Consider the following 9,894-nt stretch of genomic DNA (forward strand, 5'->3'; position numbering starts at 1 on the left):
CCTTTGACAAAATTCAGCATGTATTTATGTTAAAAGTCCTAGAGAGAATTGGACTGAAGGGAACATACCTCAACATAATTAAACCCACAGCCATCATTCTAAGAGGACAAAAACTGGAAGCATTCACATTAAAATCAGGAACCAGACAAGGATGTCCACTATCTTTATTCCTGTTCAACACAGTGCTTGAAACTTTTGCTAGAGCAATAAGACAAGAGAAGGAAATTAAAGGAGTACTAATTTGAAAAGAGGTCAAACCATCACTTTTTGCAGATGATATGATACTATACCTAAGAGATCCCAAAAGTTCCACCAGAAAACTTCTAGAACAGATCAACAATTACAGTATAGTGGCAGGTTATGAAATCAATCTAAAAAAATCAGTAACCTTTCTTTATACCATTAACAAACAATTGGAAAAAGAGTACAGGGAAACGCTCCCATTCACAATAGCTGAAAAAAAAAAATATCTTGGAATAAACCTGACAAAATCACACCGAAGTTCTCTACAATGAAAATATTAAATCGTTAAAGAAAGAGATCAAGAAAGACACCAGGAGATGGAAGGATCTCCCATGCTTATGGATCAGAAGAATTAATACTGTAGAAATGACCATCCTACCAAAATATTCAATGCAATCCCAATAAAAATACCATGACATCCTTCACAGAATTAGAAAAAAAAAACTATTCTTAAATTCGTATGGAAGCACAGAAGACCCTGGATAGCCAAAGTAACCCTGAGCACAAAGAGCAATGCTGGGGGCATTACTATACCAGATCTCAATGTATACTACAGATCTATAGCCATAAAAACAGCGTGGTACTGACATAAAAATAGACACATAGATCAATGGAACATCATTGAAGACCCAAACATGTAAGTGCATGCAATTTCAGCCACCTGATATTTGACAAAGGTTCCAAGAACACACAATGGAGGAAAGACAGCATCTTCAACAAATGGTGCTGGCAAAACTGTATCTCCACCTGCAGAAGAATGAAACTAGATTTTTTATCTTTCACCTTGCACAAAAGTCAACTGCAAATGGATCAAAGACCTCAATGAGAAACTGGAAACCCTGAAAATATAGATGGAAAATATTGGCAGTAACTTACAAGATATAGGTATAGGAAAGGATTTTCTAAATCTGACAAGTTACTCAGGAATAAAGGTCAACAATCAACTAGTGGGACCTCATTAAACTAAAAAGCTTCCATACAGCAAAAGAAACAATAAAAAATGTGAAGGGAAAACCCAGAATGGGAAAAATATCTTCAGTAGCAACACATTTTACAGAGGTTTAACATCCAGAATACACAAAACCTCAAAAAACAAAGAAGCAAGAAAGAGAATGACTCAAATGAGATCTTGTTAAAAGGTTAAAACCTCATTTAATTTTATGCCTTATAGGGTTTATACTGAGTACAATATTGTATAACTGTATTAATTCAACTGTAAACCTAAAAATTTACAGCCAATTTTGAAAGAGATGCATCCTAGCTCTGGAAATTGTTATTGAATATGTCAATGCTGTTGTAATGAAATGCTTCTTCTAATTATGTGGTTATTAAATAAATAATTGTTTAAAAAGATGGCCTAAAGATCTAAACAGAGAGTTCTCAAAGGAAGAAATAAAGATAGCTAAGAAACATCTAAAAAAGTATTGAACATCATTAATAATTGGGGAAATGTAAATTAAACCACCCTAAGGTTTCATCTCACCCCAATCAAACTGGCTAGGGTCAATAGAACAAATTATACCAAATGCTGATGAGGTTGTGGAGAAAGGAGAACACTCATTCACTCCTGGTAAGACTGCAAACTCATGCAACCTCTCTGGAAAACAGTGTGAAGAACTCTTAAAAAACCATAAATGAGCCTTCCATATGATTCCACTCAGCCAGCATGTACTAAAATGTTTTGTTGTATTGTACAGCCACTTGTACAACCACGTTTGTTGCTGCTCTTTTCACAATAGCTAAAAGATGGAAACATCCTAAGTGCCCCTCAACTGATGAGTGGTTAACAAAAATGTGGTGTGTTTATACAATGGAGCTCTATTCAGCAGTAAAGAAAGATGAAATAATGAAAATTTCAGGAAAATGGATGCATCTAGAAACTGTTATACCAAGGGAAGTAACACAGACTCATACAAAACAAAAGATGTATGTTCTCCCTCATTTGTGGATACCAGCACCAAATCCTTTTAAATTCCTTGTTCTTTTTATAGGATGCTGCTGTACACCAGTCTCTTCTGCATGAAATAACTACCATTGTCACAACTTCAGCTGAGCCTACTTGATAAACATCGTCACAATTGGGCTTTTTGAGGGTGGTGCTCCTTCATTAAGGGGGTGGGGCAAGCAGGGTCATTGGACCCTCACTGGAGTATCCAGCCACTCTTCCCGGCCGACTGTATGTAATTTGTCCCTAATCACAAATGGCCTCCTGGATTTAGTGACAACTCAAATATACAATCTGGGGAAGGCTAGGAAGAGAAAGCTTGATCCATGCTGGGTAAAGGCTTTCCAGAGTGCATACCCTCAGGTCACTCACACACCTCAGGAACCCCTCAGTCATCTCTGTAAGTAAGCTCAGAAAATTCATTGGTTCACCAGGAAAACTTTAATCAAACATTGGTTTGACACTAGAAACTTAGAAGGGGATAAACATTGCTTAGTATCCCCAGGAAAAGAATTCTCACAAGAGATGGAAAATTTATTTGTTAATGTTATTATGTCTCATAATTACTAAAAAAAGAAAATGAGACTGTAAGAGATGTTAAAAGGATATGGGAGTGGAGACATTTTCCAACATAGAAAAACCAAGAAAGTGTAAGCAAATGGTGACGGTCTGTGTAGGTTTGTTATGATATATAAAGGATGAGACAAAAATAATATACACATAATCTTAAAATTTCTAAGGTTATAGTTAAATCAACTAGTTTAAGGAACAAAATATATGTCCAGTCAAGGTTTACCTGAGAGCGTTTGATTTTTCTCCAAGCTTTATCTACCTAGCACATGGTAATTAAAAGTACCAGACTGGTAGAACTAACCTTCTTGGATGTTTAACAACCATACTTTGAGGCCTATACTAATCTGGTCAGAGGGACTTAAAGGACAGTTTTTGCTCCTTGCCCTCCAAGGTTGACTAAGTTCCAGAGGACTATGAAGCATCTCTCAAAATGTCTTGTAAGTGTGGTGAGTCACCTGTGCTCTTGTTCAGGGAGGCTATGGAGACCCCATCAGATAGGCTTGAACCAGTGTCCAGTCTACAAAAGGAAGGTCAACACAGAGGAAACCTCTCCAGGCTTCCAAGTGAAGTGGGACACGGACAAGCAGGACTTTTGACCTGTTTTCACATAGATGGCACTGGTAAAAGAAAGGAATCAGGGTCTCCTCCCAAGCCCATTTGAGCCCCCAACATACAGATTCTCAAATGACCTTAAGAGTAAGAATAAATTGATTTATTTGGGCCAACTGTATGGTCTTAAATACCCAAAAGGAAAGTATAACTGAAGATTAAACTGATCAGTATATTTCTTTAACCGTTCAAGGGATTATACTTCCTGGACATTAGAGTTAAGCATGAACATTTGAAATTTGCCATTTTGACTTTTTTCTGGTTCCCTGTCTAGAACTTGTAATGCTAACTACTTTTGCCTTTATTTCTCCTTCATATCTCCTAGGCACAAGTCAAAGATTTTCTTTTTTCCCTAAAGTTAAGAGTTGTGCAATTTGGGAGTCTTTTAGATAGACCCACTGAAGGGGTACCCCAATTGCCTCACCCTGTATCCTTGTTCAGCATGGAAGAAGCCACAGCGGTCTGAGTCCCAATTCCCTATCGGCAGTTTGGATAACCTCCTCAGGGTGTGGTGTGGTAAGAATAGGAGGAAGGAATTGGCTAGGCATTTAGGGTGAAAAGACCCCAAAGAAAAGTAGCTAGTTTCTTGGCTAAAAATCAAAATGTCCTAGGGCCTCCTAGCAACATACTTGTTCCAAAAGCCAAAAAATGTCAAAAATATTTGGGAGCTCTTATATAATCCCTTCAAGATTTTAGGGTTACCTCTCCAGAGGGAGGAATGTTAAAGCATCAAAAAACCCCATTAAAAAAATGAGTACACGAAGTTGTTCAGGAAAAAGTGATGGGGAGATATAAGAGGAGTTGGAGGGAGTGGGAGTGGATTTGATTAACACCTTATATCCATGTATGAAATTCTCAATAAATTTTTTGAAAGCTCTGGAAATTGTTATTGAGTATGTCAAAGCTGTAATGAAATGCTTCTCCTAAAAAATAAAAAAAGAAAAAGTAAGTGAAATTACACTCATTTAAGGTGCCATCAACCAGTATTACAGCTGCATAAATTTTTTGTTTTATTTTCTCTTCTGATTAGGACTGTCTACACAAGTATCATTTTATTGTTCTAGATTTTGAGAGTTTTAAAACTTTTTTATTATTTTTATTGTATGTGTATGAATGTATTGCCTGAATGTGTGTTAGTACATCCATGCCATGCAATGTCTACGGAGGTCAGAAGAGGGCATTAGATCCCCTGGAACTGGAGTTAGCTGTCATTGTGGGTGCTGGGACTTAAACCCTGGTCTTCTGCAAGGACATTCCGTGCTCTTAACAGCTGAGCCAGTCTCTAGCCCTGATTTTGAGGGTTTTAATAGTAGAATGTAGTAAACCATCTTTCTGATGTTCTCTGTCCCTCGTCAAAACATTACTGATTTTTTAAAGCTTAGAATCACCTGAGTAATAAGGAGCGAAGATAGTCAGCTAATGAAATATTCCAATTTTTGCTTATCTAATTTATTATTATCATGAAGATCCCTCTGATTGAAAACAGAAAACAAATTTCAAATGTAAGTTAGATTTTTTTTTTCCTCTAGAATTTTAGGTATTGAAAGAAATTTTAAATAAAGATCTGTATGCATATTTTGGGTTTTATAATTCATGCATTGAAATGTAAAGAACATTTTAAGAATTCTGTCCAGACCAGGGCACTGTGACTCACATCGTTAATTCCAGTCCTCATGAGGTAGAAGTTGGCAGATCTCTGTGAGATCAAAAAGAATTTCCATCCTTTCCCAGATTGATAATTTAAGTACAGGATTCTTAGATTTGAATATCAGGTAAGCCATGGTATGTTTCAGTCCATACTAAATCTTAAAGATTGCATATTGAAGCTCCCTCATGAGATAGAAGCCCAGGAACACAAAGGGTCACAATTGGGCAAAACAGAGATTGAGAGTATGCAGAATGCTAGCGCTGAACAGGACATCTGTATTAAACTTCACCCACACAGGGCTCAGGGACCATTGCAGAAGAGGGAGTGGAAAGATTGTAAGAGCCAGGAAGGAGGTGCATGACCATATGGAAAATGAGTCCTACAAGTTCCTGGGATTCTGCTCATAAACCTACAGTAATGGTGTCAGCATGGATAAGACCAATGTAAACTCTAGCAGACAAAAACCCAGCACAGAACTGGGGAAAGGGGCAGCAGACCTCAGTCTTAGCTGAAGAAATATTGGCAACTGATTATTGCTGGGTGAGAAATAGCTTGTTTGCGTAAAGCAAGGGACTCTAGATAGGCTAACTAGACCTGAGTAGATGAACTTGCACTGAGGAATGTCTGGGGACACTCACGTAACACAATAGGCTTTAATCCAAGTAACAGAATGTGTGAATTCCTGCGTGCGGTGTCTATGGGAGAGTGCCAGTGGGGACAGGGGTATAAAAATGATTAAGATTGATTGTGATGTTCTGTATGAAATACACAAAAATTTAATAAAAAACTTTTTAAAAACTTCATTGTTTTGGTAATATTAATGTATTACAATAGGGTCATTTATATAGCATGTGTCACCGAGGGATTAGATTTTGCTAATGGGGGAGATTTAATGCATGTGAATTTTAGGGGTATATGGAAAATTTGTATTTTCTGGTCATTTTTCTGTATACCGAAATTGCTTTAAAATAAAGTCTCTTTAAAAAAATCTTAGTGATTACTTATTCATTTAAAATATTAATTACATTCTTTCATGCATTTGAGATTCTTTTGTTCTCTGTGCAAACAAAGATAAGTAACACAGTTTAACTGAAAGATAAACAGATTTTAACCTAACGTGATGAGTAAGTAAATCTGGTCAAAGTCACAATGAGATGGTTTGGACTGAGTAGAAAAGAGCCAGACATTTTAGTAAGACTCTGAATGCCCAAATACCCCTTAAAATATGTAGTGTTTCCTGAAGGTGATACAGAGATGAGGATGGGAAAGCCATTGCCTGGATGTAGTTTAGAAATGAGGAGTCACTACTAAAGAGCTCCAGTGTTACCCTTGAGGACAGTGAGGTAGCTATGATGTTTCAGAGGGGATTGTTCAGCAAACTGGATTAAAAAGTGCAAGTTTAAGAATATAAGTTGGTGCCTGGTTCCAGCATCTTTCCTGGGTAAGGTCCATGGTGCCCACCATGCATTGACTCTCCCAGCCTCATTCACCCTCCCAGCTTCCCACCCCCTCTCTCCTCCTAGCCTGGGTACTGAACCATTTCTTGTCTTGGCACCCTAGACCCCTGGACTGGTCTCTTGGTCCAGAATCTCCACTGCTTCCTGATCCATTGCACCCAGACCAACCCAGTTCCTCCCAGTCATCCCCAGGAGTCCTCAGGGACCCTTCCTGCCCTACCTCCCTTTGCATCCCTGGGTGGCACAGCCACCAGCTTCCTTGGAATAGCATCTTTCCTGGGCCTGCTCACAGGCCAGCCCAGTCCCCAAATTCCTGAGGCCAGCATCTTGCCTGGAGGGATCCAGACCTTAGGAGAAAGCCTGAGGGCATCTGATCCTCATCCAACTTAGGCCTCTCTGGGAACTCCTAAAGACTAAAGCAATTTGGCCACTCCCACTCCAATATAAAATCAAAAGAGAGAACCTGAAGCTTAGACCAACCAGCTTTTCATGACCAACAAGTAAACCACAAAGATACAAAAAGTTTACAAAAAGAAGCAGACCTAAACTCAATAAATGAAGGCTTGAGTATCCACAAGAACACACAAGAACAAAAATCTACAAAAGAAATCCACATGTCAAAGTCACAGAGAAAAAAATAATAACATGAAAAATCAAAATAGTATATCCCCACCAAGTACCATTGGTCCTCTAGAGAAGTACAATGACAACCCCATAGAGATAACACAGGACATGGAACTCAAAAGAACAATTATAAACATGATAAAAAAATTCAGTGACTTTAAAGAACACATTAAGAAAGAAATCAAAGAACTGAAAAAAGATAGTGATCAACTTCTGAATGAATTCAGAAGAGTTAGAAATATTGAAGAATACTCAGGCTGAAATGAAGAAGGAAGTGAAACACTCAGTAAGCCAATTAGAAATGACAGGAGAAAGCTTCACCAATAAGATAAATGAAATGGAAAAGAGAATATCAAAACTGGAAGATAAAGTGGACGAATTAGACCACCCAAGCAAAGATTATGAAAATTTTAACAAAACACAAGAATGGAATATGCTGGAATTGTGTGACAACATAAAAAGACAAACTGACAAATCATAGGCAAACAGAAAGGAGAAGACTCTCAGGATAATGGTATGGACGAGATCTTCAACAGGATTGTATTAGAAAATTGCCCACATTAAAGAAAGACATGCTCATACCAATACCAAATAGATAGGACCAGAAAAGAAACTCTCCATGGCATGTCATAGTAAAAACACTCAACGTACAGAACAAAGTGAGAATACTGAAAGTTGGAAAAAAACCAAACAAAAAAACAAGTCACATATAAAGGAAAACCCATCAGAATTGCAGCTGACTTTTCAGTGCAAACTGTGAAAGCCAGAAGAACCTGGACCAAAGTATTCCCATTTCTAAATGATGACAGAAGCCAACCCAGATTATTTTACTCAGCTAAAAGTTTATTATAGTTGAAGGGGAAAGAAAAATCTTCCATGACATAAATAGGCTGAAAGAATTCATGTCCACAAAACCAGCCCTTCAGAGAGTTCTTGAAGCAATACAAAGAGCTGAAGAAAGGAACGACTATACCTAAGGGGTTACAGAGAGAAACTCAATGAAGGTATAACTGTGGAAATGCACTGCTATACCAAGAATGTGAACAGAAATAAAAATGACAGGAATCAATACACATCTTTCATTAATAACTTTAAATATCAATGGACTGAATTCCTCAATCAAAAGACACAGACTAGTTGAATGTATTAAGAAACACAACCCATCTTTTTGTTGTCTGCAAGAAATTCATCTCACTTTCAAGGACAGCACTACCTTAAGGTGAAAGGATAGAAAAAAATATACCAAGTGAATGGTACTAAGAAAAAAGCAGGCATTGCAATTCTAATATCTGATATACTAGACTTCAAACTAAAACTAATCAGAAAAGATAAAGAGGTCCACTTCTTTCTGATCAAAGGAACAATTAACCAAGAAGATATGACAATCATGAACATATATTCACCAAACTCTGGTGCGCCCAACTTCATAAAAACAGCACTACAGGACTTTAAGACCAAGATTAATCCCAACTCATTAATAGTAGGGAACTTCAGTATCCCATTGTCTCCATTAGATAGGTCAACAAGACAGAGAATTAATAGAGAGACATCTGAATTAAACAATACTATACAACAAATGGATCTAACAGACATCCACTGAATATTCTACACAAACACCAAAGAATATACTTTCTATTCAGTGCCCCATGGAACTTTCTTCAAAACTGACCATATACTGGGGCACAAACCAAACCTCAACAAATACAAGAAGATTGAAACAATTCCATGCATTCTATCAGACCACAATGTAATAAAGCTTAAAATCAACACCGGAAGAAACCCTAGTAACTACATGAACACGTGGAGATTAAACAACACACTCCTGAATTATGAATGGGTGAAAGGAGAAATTAAGAAAGAAATCAAAGTATTCCTAGAAACAAATGAAAAGGACAATACAATATAACAAAACCTCTGGGACACATTGAAAGCAGTTCTCAGAGGGAAGCTTATAGTTCTAAGTGCATACATTAAAAATATCAGAAAGAACACAAATAAATGACTTAACATTGCAATGCAAGACACATGAAAAGCAATACCATAGAAACCCAAACCCAGCAGACAAGAAGAAATAACAAAAATCAGAGCAGTAATTAATGAAACAGAAACAAAGAAAACAATACAAAGAATCAGTGAATCCAAGAGCTGGTTCTTTGAAAAGATAAACAAGATTGACAGACCACTATCCCAGTTAACCAAAAGAAAGAAAGAGCACCTCCAAATCAACAAAATCAGAGATGAAAGGGGAAACATCACAACAGACACCAAAAAGATCCAGAACATTATAAGGGAATACTTTAAAAATCTATATGATACCCAATTTGAAAAGCTAAAAGAAATGGATGGATATCTAAAAGCACTGGAACCACCAAATCTAAACCAAGAAAGGATTCACAGTTTAAACAAACCTATAACACATAAGAAAATTGAAAGAGTAATACAAAACCTCCTGACTAAAAAAAGCCCAGGACCAGATGGATTTACAGCAGAATTCTATCAGACATTTAAAGAAGATCTACATCCAATGCTACTTAATTTATTCTAAAAGATAAAAATGGAGGGAGCTCTTCCAAATTCCTTCTATGAAGCCAGCATCACTCTAATACCAAAGCCAGCTAAAGATACAATCAAAAAAGAAAACTATAGACCCATATCCTTAATGAACATTTCCATTATCCACTCATCTGCTGAGGGACACAGGTTGCTTCTATCTCTTAGCTATTGTGCAAAGAGCAGCAACAAACATGGATGTACACGTGTCTCTACAATAGAATGAGTCCCCTGGGTATATGCCA

Source organism: Nannospalax galili, unplaced genomic scaffold (genome assembly GCF_000622305.1).
Source record: "Nannospalax galili isolate Female #2095 unplaced genomic scaffold, S.galili_v1.0 scaffold52, whole genome shotgun sequence".
Taxonomy (NCBI): domain Eukaryota; kingdom Metazoa; phylum Chordata; class Mammalia; order Rodentia; family Spalacidae; genus Nannospalax; species Nannospalax galili.